Genomic DNA, 20,229 nt, shown 5'->3' with positions numbered 1-20,229 from the left:
CGCATGCGCACAGTGCTGGCTTCTACCGCTGACCGGAGGCTGCAGGAGAGATTGTAAGAATAAGCTTAATAAATAGGTCCCATAGTGTTTTTTGAAAATCACAACAATAATACATATAACACTTTACAAAATGTATTGTAGATAGATAGAAACATAGATTATAGATAGATCTAAGATTACAGGCTTCTGGCCCAGGTTTGCCCACCGTCCCGATTTGGCCGGGAGCCTCCCGAATATCGGGTGCCGTTCCCGGCACCCCGGCTGCGGAGGGGATGACGCGGTTCGCGCTGAATCGTGCCATCGTGAACAGGGGGCATGACTGTGTAATCATGGCCACTCCCCCTGTTCACGATGACGCGATTCCCAGCACCCAATTCTTAGAAGATGCCTAGCCACGCCCCCGCTGTACACAGGCATTATGCTCCCTCCCGGAAGGAGGGAACTGAATGTTGGCAAGTATGTTCTGGCCCTTTGATCTTCATCGGTTTATTCCATTTGCATATAACATAATATTGTGTGGTGGTGGGACAGCGGGCTACCTTCCTTTCAGCTCTCAGACTGACTGCTCTGCTCCACGCCCACGGCCGGCTGCTGAGGCAGTGTAAACGGCTCTTTGGGGCGTCTGACTCAGCTGCTCTGCCCCACACGCACTGCAAGCAGTCTGGATTCTGGTCCGACCAGTCACAGTCTCATGAGGTTTGACGTCATAATCTCACAAGACTCTGACTGTCGCTTTCTGTAAGGGAACAGCTGATCTGCCGAGGACCGCAGTGGAGACAGCTAAATGCTGTACTCCTTTATAGTTAGTACTAGTGTCCGGGAATCGGGGACAGTATGTGGGAGCCCCTATGTTTGGGGGCCCCGGGACGACAGTCCCTGTCGCCCTGCCTATAATCTGGCCCTGGGAACCACCAAAGCTAGATTAAGACCTCACAGGCCCCTAGGCAAGATACTGGTTTGGGGCCCCCACACCGATCCATTCATGAATACCTTTTCTAGACCTTTTCTAGACACTCTGGAGCTGAAAGAAAATCTTACAAAGAACCTCCTTGTCACGAATTGTGGTTTTAGCCACCCATACAGGGTTAAACATTCATTCATTGCTGTGTCTAAAATCTCCAACAGACTATCCGAGTGATTACCATTCACCTGGCTGCTCACCTGGTCAGCCTGGCCAATTACCTTTTACCACTCCCTATATATTTCCAGGCGTAGGAAAGACTCAGGACCTCATTCAGAGCCGGTCGCACAGAGCGTGCGGTCGGTCTAAATGAGGGGAGGACCTCTTGAATTTTCAAGACGTCCTCCTTTGCGGTGGTAAGGCTGTGGGTTAACACCCACAGCCTTACGACCGCCTAAGGTGATGGTCGCGATGGTCAAGACCATCGTGACCATCGGGGCTTACGACGAGACCCTAGGATAGGGTCTCCCTTGTCGTAAGCCCCGGAGAGCTTTCGGCTCTGTCTGAGCCGGAAGCTCTCCACTGACATCACTAGTGACGTCAGTGGGGCCGCCCCCAAATGGTAGGTGTTCCCATGGGAACGCCCCCGTTTGGGCTGCCACCTGCCCGGCCCGCCTTCCAAATGGGACGAGCTGTCAATCAACATCGACAGCTCGCCCCCTTTGGATCGAGACCCGATACGACCGGCGCTGTCGGTCGTAGCGGGTCTCACGCATGCGCATGACGGCACCGGCGCCGTCGTGCGCATGCTCTGTGGGGGGCCATCGACCCGGTCCGAGCGCATCGGCGCTAACGACCGGGTCTGAATGACCCCCCCATTGCCTGAACAACCGTGTTCCTTCCTGAGGATTGTTCCAGGCTTAAGGTGCGTAAACACGTAGCAATTTTAAAGAGCGATTTGAACTATAACGATATCGATATCGTTATCATTGAAATCGCTCATTTAAAAAGGTCCCTACCAACTTACAAGCGATGCGTGGCCATGTACGGACGTGCATACTAGTCAACTTGCTCGATATCGAGCAAGTTACTATAGGGACCTGCGATCGATGATCGTGGGTCGCTATAGTCGTCGGTAAGATGGTGGTGTGCTGGATGAACCATATTGATCATCCATCATACCAGGGAGGGTGCATAATGATCTGTCAGCGATATCGTATCGCTGACAAATCGCTACGTGTGTACGCACCATTAGTGTCTCCTGTGTTTCCAGAGCATTCTTCTGTGGATACTTTCCTTGCTGAAACTCAACCATTACCCACTTGTACCATCACTGTTTCCCTCTCAACGCCGTGGCTTTCATGCCGCTTACAGATAACCACCACGACTGTTTGCCATCGCCGCTGTATACCATATCAGCGCCGCAGCTTCCATGCCACACACAGACCGCTTGCTGTTGTCTGCATTCCATCTACTACTGTGTATCATCTCTCAGTGCTGCGGCTTCCACTCCACACACAGACTGATCATCGTTGCCTGCATTCCATCTACCACTGTGTACCATCTATCAGTGCTGCGGCTTCCATGCTGCACACAGACCGCTTCCAACTCCAGCTCCAGTCCTGCCAGTGTACCTGCGGTGCATACCATCTGCTGTTGTCACACATCTTATCACCTGCGTGGATTCCACTCTGCATTGTGCGGGCATCATCTGAAATGTGTTGTAAGTATCACTACACTCTGTGGCTATAGTAGGTTACTGCATAACCTAGGTTGACTATTTTTGTTATCCTGTACTGTGAGCTCTTGTCTTGGGCTGACAGCCAGAGTTGGGGTTCCAGGTCTGGAGGGCATAATTGGGTCACTGTATTTTTGCATCAAGGTGTTCAGTATTGCCTGTACCTGAAGTGTCTATCCTGAGTTCCCCTTCCGGATTATGGTCCAGGTCTTGCGTCAGAGCTGTACCAGGGATATATCTTCATTAGTTCTTCCCTGGTTAGATAAGACTCCGAGTCCTGGCTTGGTTCCCAGGTCCAGACTGTCAGTATTATACTGTTTTGAGTTCAGGTTCTTCTTGTCACTGGAGTAGTTCTCTGACCCGATTGGTCCTTGGACCATTAGGTGACAGGCTGTCTGCTGGCTTGGGTTCCTGTTCCAATTCTAGTATCCTTGCATTGCTCTGGTCCATGATTCCTAGTGTCTAGCTGGCCAATACCTAAGTTACCTATGGGTCATGGTATCTTGAAGCCTCCCCGTTTCCTGTACTCCTCAGTTAATACCATGGGCCCCGTGCCAGATCTACAGAATACCAGAACCGTGACACTCCTCTAACTACAGAATTTTTTTTTTACAAAGTAATCTAATCAATAAAGGGATAAAACACATAAGGGTCTACTTAACAATGGGTAACATTTTCAATCAACAGTGCCTGCAATTCTGTTAGCACGTCATAGCAAACCTATCCCATTGCTGCCCAATTACATCCACCCAGTCACAAGTGGAGATAGGATTGAGATACATGTGATTCTGATAGAGTACACACCACCCCTTACCATTTTAGTGATTGCTACGCAATCCTGAGAGCATTTTTGTGACCGCCATACAAACCTGAGAGCACTTTTGTGACCGCCATATAATACAGAGAGCATTTTGTGATCATCATATACTACAGAAGGCATTTTTGTGACCACCACACAATACTGAAAACATTTTTGTGACTGCCATGCCTGCAGAGAGCATTTTTGTGATTGCTTTTACACTATCTAGAGCATTTTTGTGACTGCCGTATAATACAGAGAGCACTGGCCGCCATATAATAAAGAGCATGCGAATGACCACCATATAATTCAGAGAGCATGTGTGTGACTGCCATATAATACTAAGAGCACTGACCACCATGTAATACAGTACAGAGAGCACTGACCGCCATATAAAACAGAGAGAATGTGAATGACTGCCATATAATACAGAGAGCATGTGAATGACCACCATATAATAGAAACTAGAGAGAGCATGTAAATGACTCCTATATACAGGATTATGCAGAAAGCACGTAAATGACCGCTATCAACACAAACTAGTTTTGAGACTGCCACACAGTATTATCCCGTCATCCTAAAAAAAAATTCCCTTCTAAAAAATCATTAACTACTTCCGGAGTATTAAAGCAGCCCTATTCACCTTAATTGACCAGCCCCCATATAAACAGTCTCTTATCCCCCTCACCCGATCAGTCCCTTATGTCTTGCTGCCCCTGCTCGGTGGCAGACAGGCCCTGGTCCTACCTGTTTACTGCCTTGTGCATAACCCAGTTTGGGGATCACAGTTTATTTTTTGGGTCCCCACTTTCTGGGGAATTCCAGCCCTGGGCTGACCAGTTTGGTTAATGTTATGGCAGAGGGACCCCACACTGTTTGTTTCCCTGCTATTGCATTGTCTCCCCCTGGTTCAGCCTGGTGCTGATTTTCCAATACCAGCCTAGGCTGAGAGGTCCAGGGCTGGTTACTGATTTGAAGTGGGGGAAGACCCCTCCCATAGTGATCTGTGCTGTGCTTCTCCCAAACTTGCCTGCCTCAGACATGTCTATTATTTGGGCAGGTTTGCCCTTTTTTTTTACAGTTGAGTTGTTTTAGTTGGTTTTCATACTGACCATTAGTAAATCTAAATAAATCTAAATAATCAATGGTTGGTCCAATGTTCTAAAGTGTTCTCAAGTCAGACATTTGGTCAGCTTTCAGTCAGTTTTGCCTAAAGTAAATGGTCGGTTTGCAATGCTAATGAAAAATCTCCCCAAAACCCCAAACAAACCTTTTGTAAATATACCACTTACCGCGGACGTCAACCTTCTGTCTCAGTAGCCAGTCAGCTTCCATTGATCCTTGGTGGCCACAGCGCTGCCACGCTAAATTGATCTCTGTCTATCTCTTTAAATTACTAGTGTTTAACCTACACACTCTGTGTTACACACACCGATGGGTACTCACGGACCCTTCATTTCGGCTCCACCTCAGTGTTAAAGCTTGCTCCCAATCTCCTTCCCACTAGATGTGCTCATCCACACACACCTCCACTCAAAAGTATTCCCCATGTCAGCACCAACAGCCTCTTCTGAATGTCTCTGCTGCGCACTACAGTGCCACCATGGGTAGACCCCGGTACCACAGGGTCCATAGTACATAGTAGAAAGTTGCTGCTTAGGGGTATCACATCCATACCACATTATAGGGCCTATTCATCATCACTTAAATGTCACAAAAGCAGGTGAAAAAGCACATTTTCACCTGCAATTGTGACAATTAAGTATTCGGGCCACTCATTAAGAAGGTGAAGCAGGAGATATCACAGATATCTCCTACTTACCTTCTGTTTGCAGAATGGCCTGCTGTCCCCATACACTAGTATGGGAACAGAATTCATCAAGCTCTGAAAATATTATATTTTCGGAGCTTGATGCGGGGACATTTGCCATCTTCAGATGGCGAATACCCACGCTTGGGGTTCGCAACCCGCTCTTTTCTATGGGAAGTAGGTCCCGGTTGCGAGAAGGGATCCTTTCAGATCCCTCCGCCCCTGTCCGGCTCCTTCCGCCAGACGTCGGGGCTCGTGTGCACATGCATGACCTGTAGGTTGCACATGCACACCGCCGTTACTGCTCCGGCAGGAGCAGTGAAAATATTCACTGCTCCGAAAAGGAGCAGTGAAGCCGCTCGCAGGGGCAGCTGATTTCACATCAGCTGCCACCACGCCGGAGCAATGCTGAATTGCTCCGGTGGCCGAGGCAAATTAGAATGTTAATTATCGGGGTCCGTTCGGACCCCAATAATTAACATCATGAATAGGCCCCAAAATCATAACATTAAGCTGCTTGGTCTCTTAAGCTGCTATGGAAGCATAAAATTAATTATGCAGTGAAGCAGTTCACAGCCACCAATTAGCATCACAGACACATGATGAACTTACATAGTGCACAATCACACTACACAGAAAATTGGGATTGGTATAAAACAAACAGCAATATTAGTGGCATCCCACAGCCAGGGGGCACTAAAGCATATGCAAACACAGCTGCATCATGAGAGCATCACAGTCTGTTGTCATGGAAATATATGTACTTAAACCATTGGTTGAGCCTTTATAATACATCACCCAAATGACCATGGTGATGGATGTAAATATACCAGGCAGGAAATAAAAGTAGTCACATTTTATACTGTATATAGTGTATCACCACATCATACAGTATATATAACTAACAGAATCATATATAGGGCTCTATTTATTATCATTATTTTTACTAAAATAAAGTGAAAAAGGGTGTTTTCACACCCTTTTCACATTATTTTAGTATCACCTAAAGTTACTAAAGGGCAATTGGAGTAGAATTCATAAGATTCTACTCCAACCCCTAATTATCACATATTTTTAGTAATCAGATCGCATTTCCCATAATTGTAATGGGAAATGTGATCTGGCCAAAGTTAATAAAAATAAATTGTGAAAAAATACCGGGGAAAGCCCTGTGATAATAATGCCACCTGGAGGTGGCGCTATCCAGGGTCTTCTCCGGTTACCGAACTCCTGCTCTGCTCTAACGGGCAGAGCAGTGCCCGGAGCCGGCCCCAGTGACCAGCTGTGTGGTCTAAACATCACACGCTGATACATTGCTAAAAAAATAAAAATTAGTAAAAAAAAATAAAAAATTACCTGAGTAATTGAGGGACCGGTGATCGGGGCTCCGGTGATGTCTCTCCTCCAGTCAGCTGGTCTCTCAGCCTGCACAGGGCCCGGTTGTCACCTGACCGGGTCCCAGTGCAGGATGGGATGTCAGCTGACCGCAGCCACGGAGGACATCACCGCAGCACCGATCACTGCAGCTAAGTGTAATTAAGGGAGGAGGGGTTGTGGGGGGGTCTGGGATTATGGGGGGGTGGGGCTTAGCGGCGGGGGCGAGCTTAGCGACGGTCGGTCGGTGCATGTGTCGGCACTTGTCACGGTATTTTCGCAAAAAATAAAATAAAAATAAGTGTGTGGAGGGGATTCGCAGGGACAGAGCTTTATCGCAAGCTCTGTCCTTGCAAGGGATTTGTAGTAAATCCCTGTGAAATGCGGATTGTAGTAAATAGAGCCCATAGAGAGAAATAATTTTAAAATAAGCACAGTCAAAGCCCACGGTGTCCTTACAGAAACAACCTTGAAGCAACAATAAAGCCGTTTTTTTAATTACTTCTTTAATGTGATAACTATAAGCAATGGGTTGAGTATGGGATGATGGTGCTCGGGATCCCGGCTGTCTGAATCCCAACACCAGCATCCCGACAGGGTTAAGATACCGACAGCTTTCAGTAAGTATCTACACTTCCCCTAAACCTAACCTCCCCTAGTGCCTAACCTTAACCCTGCTGTCGAGCACACTAAACCTAACCTCCCCCCAGTGCCTAAATCTCCTCCCTAGTGCCTAACCTTAACCCTACTGCCGGGCACACTAAATCTAACCTCCCCCAGTGCCTAAACCTCCCCCCTAGTGCCTAACCTTAACCCTACTGCCCCGCACACTAAACCTAATCTCCTCCCGGTGCCTAAACCTCCCCCCTAGTGCCTAACCTTAACTCTACTGCCCTGCACACTAAATCTAACCTCCCCCCAGTGCCTAAACCTCCCCCCTAGTGCCTATCCTTAACCCTACTGCCCTGCACACTAAACCTAACCTCCCCCCCAGTGCATAAACCTTCCCCCTAGTGCCTAACCTTAACTCTACTGACCCGCACACTAAATCTAACCTCCCCCCAGTGCCTAAACCTCCCCCCTAGTGCCTGACCCTAACCCCACTACTTACCATCGGGATGCCGGCTTCGGGATTCTGACTGATGTCGGTATTCTGGTGCCGGCATTCTGTGCGCTCACATCCCACACGCCGGGATATAAACTACAACCCATAAGCAATATATGAACTTATTGTCAAGATCCTGACTTATTTCCCTCATATTTTACTAGTTTGTCCTGTGACATCTCTGCCACCTGCACTGCAAGTTAGGATACCCATATTTGCCTGGGAGTTTTGTTCAGTATGCAGTCTGCAGCATGCGTCTGTTTTGCTAATTGCTGGATTCCCCTTCTGGACTGATTGAGATCTGCAGACTCTTGATTACAAGCAGAGTTTTTCAATCGAGCTGATATGCTGGACCTGAACTACAGAGATCATGTGAATGTGTTGTTCTTTAGTATTTGCCATTCTCTTTGCATGTCCACAGTGTGCTCCACGTCTGAGTTCCTTCCAAAATCAGAGATGGGTGCAACCATGTTGCTTCCAAATCAGGTGACTAACTCACAGCCAATGGAATCCCAATCTGCCGTCACCTGACTTCACTACCCAATCCCTTGCTAACCCAGGGAATTTAAGGAAGTTCCCAGCACTGTGCAAGTTGCCAGTGCAATACTGCCTTCAGTCTAGTTGTGAGATACCGATTGAGCTCCAGAAGAATTCTCTTTTACTCAGTGTAGATTTCCATCCGCTCCACCGCTGACTCCAAGTGCTTATGCGGTCCCATTCTAGTGTATCCAGTCCGGTCCTAATCCAGTGAATCCTATCCGGTCCCATTCTCGTCCAGACATGTACATCGCTATAACGCATCTGCTCCGGGCTCCCTGGCCACATGCTACACCTCTGTATATATTAATAAGGTCAAAAAGAGTGCTAGTAAGTCAAATAAAGAAATAAAGGATATTAGTAGCCCAATAGATAACATTTCAGACCTAGATGTGTGTTCAAACTTTTAGGCTGCAAGAATTGTAATTGTACAGCCCGGCAGCAGTCCCTTTTAAGTAAACGTTGGTTCACATTGCCAGATGTAGGAGGTTTCTGGATCTAATAACAGATACATACATACAAATACAAATCTAAATTACTTAGCAAAGTTATATATAATAACACAATATCCACTCTTAAATAATCTAATACAAATTTCAATCTTCAGTCTTCCTTTGTGTATAGAAAATGCTAATAAAAAGAAAAGTCCGCCTTGCAGAAACCCAATTAGGGGCAGCCAATTTGTGTTCTTGTTTGATATTGCAACAGAATTCAAGTAGCTGAAAAAAGTCAATATTATCTCTCACAATTTTATCTCTCTACAAACTTTATTAAATTCCCCCCATACTCTGTAGGAGCAAGGAGCAGCAAAATATATGTATATATATATTAGGGGTGAGCGGGTTCGGTTTTACTCGGTTTTACTCGGATCTTTTTATTGGCTATCGCCGAACACGTGTTTTGGATAGCGAATAAAATCGAGCCAAATTTGCGGTAAAGCGGCGATAAGAACCGAGTAAAACCGAGTAAAACCGAACCCGCTCACCCCTAATATATATATATATATATATATATATATATATATATATATATATAATTTTCTGTTTGGTTGTTATATATGGTCTGGATCTGCTAATTTAGCATGAACTTTCAGACAGGTACCTGGTGACCCATTTCTACAAAATGTCTAGCTACTGGTTGGTCCAACTTCCTATCATTAATTGCTTGTCTCATACTGGATTGGTGCTTGGCAATTTTTTGTTTAAAAAGTTTTTGGGATTTACTGACATATACCTTAAGCTAAAACATTAAAGAAGATTCCAATATACATGCTGTTTCTCAAAGGCTAACGTGACAGACATTTCCTTGAAAATCATCCAACAGTAATTGACTGAAGGCGTATAAAATCTGTGTTGGAACAATCATACTGCAGATGTTATGTCAGACTAGATCATTCCAGAAACTACTGGCCAATAAAATATAAAATAATAAAAAAAAATAGATAAAGGAAAAACATCCTTTGCTAAATTATGCTGGAATTACAAGTTTTTGAGTTCCAAAACAGTGAGGGTCATCCTAAAGCCATAGAAATAAAATCATCTCCCTTGTGATACAGAAGAAAGATCTTGAGAATCCTCGTTCTTAATTCAAGTCCAAATTATGGTCACATGAAGATACAAACATACAACTAGAGTACAGAAGTATCACAGTGTGGCAAAACATGACCCCAATGCCACTCAATCATTTTCACAACTTTAAACAATGTTGTTCAGCAACTACTGTTTTATGTATTTGGCAAAGGGTGCAGATGAAATGTGTGAATGGTATTTATAGTGTGAACAATCCACCGGGAACTATTTTTCAAGTGCTAATAAAGCATATTAGGGACAAGTACTTGTTGTTGTTTTTGGCCTCAACACTTGTGGTTTAGCCATACTGTATGTATGGTTTGCTTACTCAAGTTCTTGACAATGCCGCTATTGTAATAAATAAAAGGTGTAGGTTGTGAGATTTCATGATCATAGTCATTTTCCACATTCTCTACAATGGTGTCAGATGCAAAATATAAAAATGACTCTTTTGTAAAATGTATAATTCAATTTTTTATTTCTTTTTCTTCTACAATTTTTTTAATGTATGTATGTATATATATATATATATATATATATATATATACACGTGCTAGAAAAACAACGGCACTAGGAGACTATCAAAAAGGTTTAATTGTGATCCTTGGTATTGTGAAGGATCACAATTAAACCTTTTTGATAGTCTCCTAGTGCCGTTGTTTTTCTAGCACGTGTACACATATATCTACTGGCACAGGAGCAACTTCTTCATTGTCCAGCAGAGTGCCGGTCCACTGGTTTGCTGTATATATATATATATATATATATATATATATATTTATTAGGGATGTGCGCTAGACCACTTTTGGCAGATTTGGATTTGGTTCTAATTCGTTGTCCAGCTTTGGATTTGGATTTGCCAAACTGCAGTGACTGGCTTTGGATTTGGATTTGGATTTTTTACAAAAATTTACAAAACAGCTAAAATCACATAAATTGGGCCTTTTTTTGTTCCTAGAGTATTATTAACCTTAATAACATTAATTTCCAGTCATTTCCAGTCATTTTAGACCACCTCACAGCTCACAATATTGTTTTCACCATTACTGGCCAAAGGCTGCAGTGAGCTGGCTGGTTACTAAGTGACACAGCAGCGGCTCAGACACCACAGTTTTTTAAAGCACATCTATGAAACATTGCCACACAGCAGTGGCAGAAATGAAAGGTAGCGCAAGATGGTTATGGTGCTTGTATACACAGTGGGCTTATGCCCAAGCAGTCACGGTGCTTGTATACACAGTGAAAACAAGTAAAAATAGAGAAAAAAGCGCTATTAGGATTGGTATTAGGATATATAAACGTGATTAACGTCTAATGAGTCTTAATCCATGTCTAATTGGAATCCCCCCCAAAAATTTGTATCTATATCCTCCTGTGTTTAGAATATCTCTCTCTCTCTCTCCTCTTGTGTGTGATACCAAGCACAAATACAGGTCGGCAATAACTTGAGGCTGGGAGTTGAGAATTAATATCCAACAGAAAGTCTGGTGAAACAAGTCTCAGATAGGCAAATGAGTCACTAATATAAGCATGGTAAACCGCAATAACAAAGAATCAGTCTCATGGGATATGGTACATAAACCAATAATCAATATGTAAATCAGGTAGGCAAAAACTTTAGGCAGGGTATGGTATAAGTGGATGTCGTCTTTTTCCAAAAAAACTGCAGGTAACCACCTTCGTCACAGTTCTCACCACCTTGGAAAGGAACGCAGTTGACTTTATGACTTGGGGACTTGGGGTTCTCACGTCTATAGGGCCTTTGCTCTCTCCTGTCACATCTGTGTCTTCAGGCACCATAGCTGAGGATCCCGATTCCTGCTCAGCCTTGCTGTTATTTCTCTTGCTGGTGCGGGGCCAATTGCTTGCTTGTGGGTGGGCCGCTGGTTCCAGGGTCTTCTGCTCTGAGGTTGGCACCTGGTGAGGCAAGTGTCAAGTAACGGCATGTGTGCATTGTATTTTGATGAGGGTGAGAGTTATATGTCCTCCATCTCCAGTGAGGGCTCTCGGTGCTCATGGCATATACGGTCTAAACTCCCCTGACACAGTCGCTCCTATGGACAGGCCCGGCGAAAGGGGGGGAAAAGGGGGACACTAGTACTGGGTTCTGAGATTCTGAGGGGCCCCGAAACCTCAGAAAATTTGTGAGCCCAGATCATGTGTCTCCCTTGCCTATGCAGACAGCTACCTGCTGTGTCAGCAGGGCACCCGGCATGACGATTGCGGCTAGATAACTCTCGACTAGTCTCGGGCCCTGGCAAACACAGGAAGGCCGGACCGGCGCAGCGCGCGTGACGTCATGACGTCGTGCAGCTGAATCAGACTGAGGAGCCACCTGGTGTGAGAGCCACTAGAAAAGACAGAAAAATACAGGCAAGCGCAGCAGGTAAGTGTTGGTCGAGGCCAAGCTGGGCTACAGAGTGACGGTTGGGTAGTGGAGAGCTACAAATTAAGGGGGTGGCAGACACAGGGGCTGAGGAAGACGGGGAGATGTGACAGGGGTTGGGGAAGAGGGGGACTTGTGCCAGGGGCTGGGGAAGAGGAGGACATGTGTCAGGGGCTGGGGAAGAGGGGGACATGTGACAGGGTCTGGGGAAGAGTGGAACATGTGTTAGGGGCTGGGGCTGTTTGCAATGGACTGGGGAAGAGGGGTGTGTGACACAGGGGCTGGGGAAGAGGGGTGTATGACACAGGGGCTGGGGAAGAGGGGTGTGTGACACAGGGGCTGGGGAAGAGGGGAGTGTGACAGACACAGGCGCTGAGGAAGAGGGGGGGTGACAGGGGATGGGGAAGAGGTGTGTGTGACAGACACAGGGGCTGGGTAGAGGGGTGTGTGTGTGATGGGCTTGGATAAGGACTAGGAGAGTGTATAGGGAGCCCCAAAAATATGAGTGCACCGGGCCCCAAGATTTCTGTTGCCAGCCCTGCCTAAGGATGATTGCATCAGTGTTGCAGTTGCAGCAGTAGTAGTCTCCAGGCTGGGGCTACTGCAGCAGATGTAGAGCACTGTGCGAACATGTCGGTGTTGCAGGTTCTGTGCGGATGCCGGATTGTATACATTGTGGGCAATATGTTGATATTTTTTGCCTTGACATCCAAAGCAGGGTACACACTGGAGCGATGTTTTTCCGATTCGACCGATCTGGACAAATCGGAATGGCAAATTGTGCATATCGTGCAGTGTGTATGCAGGATATGCATGCTCCCGCAGTTGCATGTGACATCGTCAGGTTTGTTGTGCTGCACATCAAACCTTACAAAATCAAATGCGGTGCCATGCATGTTAATGAAGGACGAAATGAGTGATCACTGCAGTGTGTACCGGCAAGCATGTGATGTCCAGGGTCAAGGCAAATCACAATAAATGTTGTCATGATTGCCAGTCGTCTAAGTGCCTACTCGGCTTCAGGCACTGAAAGCTGCGGTTTATCTCGAGCCGCTATCTGGAGAGACCATGAATCTCATTCACTATTTGCATTTGATTCATGGTCTCTTTTTGCTCTGCTCACGGTGCGATTTGGCAGTAATGCGATGAAAGCTTTTGTCACAAGCAGGACAGGATGGCCATTATGGATTCAGGTTGCAAGAATGTCAAGTTATGGCTTGATGTCACTCAGCCAGCTTTGGTGTGCTTAGACCTGTTTCTTCAGGGCACGGAGCTTACTAAACTGGCTTTTCAGCCTGTGACTCCAGGTATCACCTAGTGGTGCTACTTTGCATTCAATAGTGCCCAATTTTCTGTGGGCGCCTGGTGACATTTTCATCACCAATGCTTGTAGTGCTGTGCATCTCACCCTTTAAGAATAGCCTCCAAAGTGCCGTTGGACCTCCAGTTGGTAAGGTTCAGGTGGCCTTAAATTAGGTTCTGTTCCCTATCTACATGGGTGCCTTGTCAAAGTGGCTGGACTTGTACCCTTATTAACAGGAGACAGAGGCCCTGATTCAGAGCTGGACGCTCTGACAGAGCGCTCATTCTGAATCAGGGTGTCTTTTTTTCTTTATGAAGCGCACTCCTGGCCGCTCGCCTTGCTGTGGGTTGCCACCCACAGCTAAGGCGAGCGGCCTGGATGATGGTCGTGATGGTCAAGACCATCGCAACCATCGGGCTTGTGACGAGACCCTTGTGGTAGGGTCTCATGGCTGCAAGCCCCAGAGAGCTTTCGGCTCAAACAGACCCGAAAGCTCTCCCACTGAGATCACTTGTGATGTCAGTGGGGCCGCCCCCAGATGGTAGGCGTTCTCATTGGCATGCCTCCGCCTGGGCAGCCACCCCCCCCGACCCACCCACCAAAGGGGGCATGCTGTCACTCAACATCGACAGCACGCCCCCTTTGGTGCGAGACCCGGCGCGACGGATTGCCTGTCGTGCGCATGCGCTTTGGGCCACCATCGACCCGGTTGCGAGCACTCAGCGCTTGCGACCGGGTCTAAATCAGGCCCACGGTTTTTGTGCCGCAGGTTTCTTTTGTTTTTCGGCTACCTGTTTCTGGCGCGTTGGTCATCAGTTCCCTTTGGAACCTTTGCTCAGCTGTTGAGATGTCCCATAGTGTGAAATACAAAGTGATGCAGAAGGTTCCGAAGGGGTGCATGATTGGGCCCTTTGCTTAACCTCCTTTGAAGATGTTAGTCTTGTCTCCATTAGGGGCTGTGCCCAAAAATATCCCCAACAAGTGCTCCTTGTCTGCTGAGTTCGGAGTTCCCATTGCTATGTAAAAGGGTGAGAGACCCTGCACATCTCTCTCTTACCTGGACACTGTCGTGTTCTGTTGCAGACTGCTGGCGGATAAGGTCCAAAAACTGTTTCCTTCTATTGGTGCAGGCTGCAGGGAAGATTACTTTAAAGCAAGGGTAGTCCTTACTGGAGCTATTCAATTTTGCCTGTCACATGGCACCCATGGGCTTGTTTTTTTGGGGCTTACTTGGAGGGCTCTTGTGCTTTGGCCTGGCCAGCTGACTGGGTCGCCAAGTGCCTTACATGGAACCTCTTCTTTTGGAACTCTTACCCATCACCTTGGAACTTTGGGGGGATCATTTGCGAGATAAGAGTATTGTGTTTTGGTGCCGATGTTGCAAGCATTTGCCAGTGCTCCATTTGTCCGCTCACCTGGTCTTGCATTGTTTAGCCTGCAATATCTAATTCTCAGGTGTTGATAACTCCATTGCTTATGCGCTTTCCCAGTTTCAGTGGGATCAGTTTCAGGCTTTGGCACCGTTGGCTTCTGCAGTGAATGACATGTGTCCCTTTCATTGTTGGCAAGTGATCAGGACAGGATTGGAATGGCTAGCATCTTGGTCCGTGGCTCTGGAGATGCTAAGGGCCTATTGGTTTGCATGAGCCCAGTGGAAGGCATTTCTTGCGCACAAGCATGACCAGTCATCACTTGCTTTTATCTTTTATTTGGCTCCTGTTTGTTGCCAGGAAGAAGTCAAGGGTGGTAGCTGTTTTCCCTCTCAGATATGATCAAGAGCTGTCTGATTCAGAATGCTCCTATGTACTGGGCGCATTTGGCACACACGCCTGCTGATCACAGTTGCCCAATTTGCATCAACTTGCTCATTTGTTTGTTGTCCATGATCGGTTCTTTAGTTCGTGTTGTCCTGCATTTGGCATTCAATGATGGACCAATTTGGTCATGCTCACTGGGTTATGCTGTCTACCTGCCCGCATTGTAGTATCACTAAGCTCAAATGAGGCAAATGTCCATGAACTGCATATTCGGAATTTACTAAAGGCAAAACTCTGTCAATTTTGCTCCATTCGAAAAGGAAAAATCCGTTGAGAACAACTGAAACTCGGATGTAACATGTTCTCGGACACATACACCATCGGTCCAACTCGGCAGCCTTTTGCTATAGACATTAATAGGACCTGGAAATTTACTAAGGATTAGTATTTGTTATAACTGCCAAAATATAGTGCAAATTGGCCGCAAAAGACGCCGAATAGAAATCTCAAATAGAACACCTTTTTCAATGCGAGTTTGACAAATGAACATACTTAACCGTCACTGACAACTCTGCATGCACGGTAATAAACACAGATACATGGACAGATCAGAGAGATCTGCCTGTTTTTCCATGTTAAAAAAAATTAAGACCTGTGTAAAAAAAAATGTTGTGGCCCCCTCCACAAAAGAACAACCAGCACCAGGCTTTGGAGACCCAGTACTGGTTGTGCTAAATACAGGGGACAATGACATAAGGGTCCCCTGTATCAGCCTAGGCCTGGGGTGCCCTGGAGATGGAGACCCATTTATTGTGGGGTCTCCAGCTCCCCAAGCATCCCCGGCCTGGGCTGACTAGCTGTCAGGGGGTAATGCTTTGACTGGGGGACCCGGTGAAAGGGTTCCCCTGGCTGTGGCATAACCCCCCCGTTAGAGAAAGTTAGGTGCTGGCTATGGAAATAACAGGGGAACCCTACGCTTTTTGTCCCCTGTATTTCCAGAACCAGGACCGGCTCAGAGCCCAGTGCTGATTGCTCTAAATACAGGGACCCCTGTATTTTGGCAACCAGGGCTGGTTTTGAATAGCCCGGTGCTGGTTGTGCTTAATACAGGGGACTCCTACATCATTTGTACCCTGTATTTAGCACAATCAGTACTGTAAAAAAGGAATATGTACAACCAACGGCACTGCAAAAAGGAACAAGAATAAATTTGACCACACTGATAGAAGTGGCAATGGATGTCTAACGCTGCTGTCATGGGTCGCTAACCATAGAAAAAAAACAATAAAAGAAAAAAAATGACAGCGCTGTGGAACACCAAAACCAAAACCCTGATTTGGTACAAACAAATATCTGGTGTGATAAAATTAAATAGAAATATATGTAGAAAATCAGCTATGTCAGTATTAATTCAACCCGTTTAATGGTATAAAAAATATGAATAAAACATATCAGACAAACAACATTGGCCAATAATAATATACATATAATTTACACATAAATATAATAAAAAATAGAATGTAGCATGAAAATGACCAACAGTTGTCTATCACTAGATTTTAAATAAGAAACACCACATAAGAAAGGATAGCTAGCATGTAATATCCTAATCTTCAAATCCCATATGTAGGGAAAAAGATGACACTGTGTTGCTATTGTGTTAATCGTAGTGAACCCAGTTCCACAGCAAAATACACTTGTAGCAATTTAGAATAGGCTGATGATGGTATTCCTCAGATTAATTCTTATTTATGTATATTCTCCCACAATAAGGGAAACAGGCAAAAAGTCTTGCTAGTAATCCAAAAGTTATTGTGATCATATATCACTCACCAACGTTCTCCAGAATGTCCAAGCCTAATATCAGCCACATAAATTGTAATCCGATCAATGAAGGCTTGCCGCCATGCTGAACCAAAAATACCCCAATATAGCCTTAGAATCTGGGCAATGTGATGCTGCGGCCAGCTCACTGGAACCTATGCAGCTGGAAGGCGGCGTGAACCCGACTCCACACTCCGCCCGCTCAGAGGTGAAGCCGCCCAGCGCGAGGTGACCCGCATTGCTGACCAGTGTAGCAGTGTAGCTCCCAGCCCAGGCACAAGAACCCGAGTGCTCTCCGCGACAACCTGCAGCAACCCGGTTAACCAGTACTGGGTCTCCAAAGCCCGGTACAGGTTGGACTTTTGGGGAAGGGTGGGGGGCACCGGCATTTAAAAATAAATGACACTGGTTTTAGTTTATTTTAACACAGAAGCACAGACGGATTTCACTGATCCGTCTGTGCATCTGTGTTTATTTTTTGACGTACAGATGCATGTATCACGGATCTCCCTGATCCGTGCATGCATCTGTTCGTTCAAGTTAGTAAAATTCGAACGCTAAATACAAATGAATAATGCGAATTCTATCGAATGATTACACCTTCATCTAAGTAAATTCAGTAACCTGTTCAAAATATAAAACACATGAATACGGATTACATCGAATAGAAATCGTCAGCTTAGTAAATTTACCCCTAAGGCTTATTTACAGTGCAGGACTCTTCGTTGGAAGGTGCTGGCTTGTGCATTTTGATGGTTTCGATTCAATTTAGCTTGATGCTGAATAGGCCCAGGAGGGAGCTCCCGAAGTTATTCAATTCAGCGCGCTGTTTGGTCCGAATAAAGGACTACAAAAGTCGTGCTGTTTTCTGGCTTAGCGTGGTGCTACTTTAGTCTGAGAATCCGGTTCTCGCGACTAAACACCCAAATTAAGTCACGGGAAGCGGCATCCTCTGACAACTGGCAACTGTTGTAGTGAATTTAATAGCTCCGGGAGCTCCCTGCCGGGGCTATCATCATTGCACAGAATTTAATTGAGCCCAATGGCCCCTACAGTAAAACAAACACACACACATTGGCCTCAATAGAAAAACAAACACAATGGTCACCACAGGAAAAAATAAAACACATTGGCCCCCACGGAAACAAAAACACACAACAGCTCCCACAGCGAAAATGCACACACAATGGCTTACACATGAAAAAATAAAACACATTAATTCAATGATTGCTCCCACAGGGAATAAAAAAATATAACACAAACGATGATTCCCTCCAGTCCCTCAGCACCTCATCACCGCCCTCAGCCCTTGTCACCGCATCACAATTTTCTCCTCCTCAGCCCCACACCCCCATCCTCAGCCCCTCACCCCCATTCTTAGCCCCTCGCCATTCCCCAGCCCCTGTCTCAGCCACAACATTCCCCTGCCTTGTATCTTCAAGCTCCAAACCCCTCCTCCCCCTCCCCCTTGACACTAGGCAGGCAGCCATATTTATTAAAGTTTACTTACTGAATATTGACTGCCACACTACTGTGACAGAGTCAGAACTGGCGGGCCAGCGCTGGCTCTTGCTCCTCCTTGACTTCTGACATGGTGTGCACTGACTGAGCAGGGCTGCAGGCTGCTGTTGTGCGTGCACGTTGTGCAGTGAAGACTGAAGGATGATGGAGGCGAGCCGCGGACAGGCTGGAGGTGGAGCCGTCAGTGGTTACTGACGGCTCCGCAAAGGCTTATGGGAGGAGCTGCTGTGGGTGGCCATTTTTATTTAACTATAGACAGTAAACACTGCCTGATCGGAGCCGATCACGACAGTGGCCAGTGGAGCAGAGCAGGAGACTGAAGGGTGGCCACACAGGGACTGGCCCAGTGGGAGATGGGCCGTTGTCCTGGCGGCCCAATCCACCCCCGCCCGTCCTGTTAATTCTTGTTTCTTCTGCAGATTCTTTTGTTTTAGTTTGCCATTTAAATTTTTGTCCTTAAATTTGGAACCTACGGCCGCCAGTGATGTGCAGTCAGGTGAGGCTGGTTAGCAGAGCCTTTCCTGTCATACTTAGGTATACTAAGTTTTTTGACTATAAAAAAGATAAGAAAAAAATTAAGAAAATATTATAAATATCTTCTTTGTATTATTCTAATCATTTTCATAGTCAAAACTCTGGAGTAAAAAGTGTGTGGCAGGTGAGGCACTGCCTCCCCTGTCTACCTTTTCCGCACATCATTGATCAAAACACACCAAATTACCAGCACTATATACTGCTGCACCTTTGTATAATGCTCACATGAATTCTCAGGTTCATATATGTATCTGTAAATCTGGCTCTAATACTAGCCAGTGCCTCCCCAGCAATTTACCTCACCGCACGTCACTTGTGACCGCTCATCACTATCCCATGTCGGCTTTAAAGGATTTTGTCCTGTTTTACCTTGAATCACAGAACCTAATTGGCTATGAGCATAGTCATCAGGGCGGCTATGTCATGGAGTGGTCACGTAAAAAAATAAATGCCCTGATTGCTTAGAGAGTTTTAGAATTAGGAGACTAGGTAGTGTCCTACCACCCGTGGATCCTTCTCAGTATTCCAACCTTTATCGGTCAGATGGGGTATACCTAACGTATGAGAGTAGATTTTTATTTTTGGAGAGTATTTTTAGAGTTTTGGGAGGTATGGTTTAGGTTGGTTTGGTGGCGGCTCAGCTCTCTACTAGGAGCCTTGTGTGGCGTGGCACAGATGGCAGCCCAGTTCCATCTTGCTATGTACTTCCCTTCAATACACTGGGTAGGCTAATTTTAACCTACTAGGGTCAACGCCACCATCTTTCCGGCGGGTTGGGTATGATTTGCCGGCGGATGGATTCCCGGCGGAATAAATACATACGCTGGAATCCCGATTGTGAAGTATCCCGACAGGGGCCGGTAAGTACCCTAATCATTCCCCTTCCCCCCCCTAATCCTAACCTTCCCTAGATGGTGCCTAACCCTAACCTCCCCGGGGGGTGCCTAACCCTAACCCCCCCCAGTGGTTCCTAACCCTAACCACCCCTTCCCACGCCCAATCCTTCCGAGGGGGTGCCTAACTCTAAACCCCCCGGGGAGGCTCATAAACCTAACCCACCCATCCCCAGCTT

This window comes from Taudactylus pleione, unplaced genomic scaffold, assembly GCF_031769625.1.
Source record: "Taudactylus pleione unplaced genomic scaffold, aTauple2 ptg000314l, whole genome shotgun sequence".
Lineage (NCBI taxonomy): Eukaryota > Metazoa > Chordata > Amphibia > Anura > Myobatrachidae > Taudactylus > Taudactylus pleione.
This window is presented reverse-complemented; position numbering follows the sequence as displayed.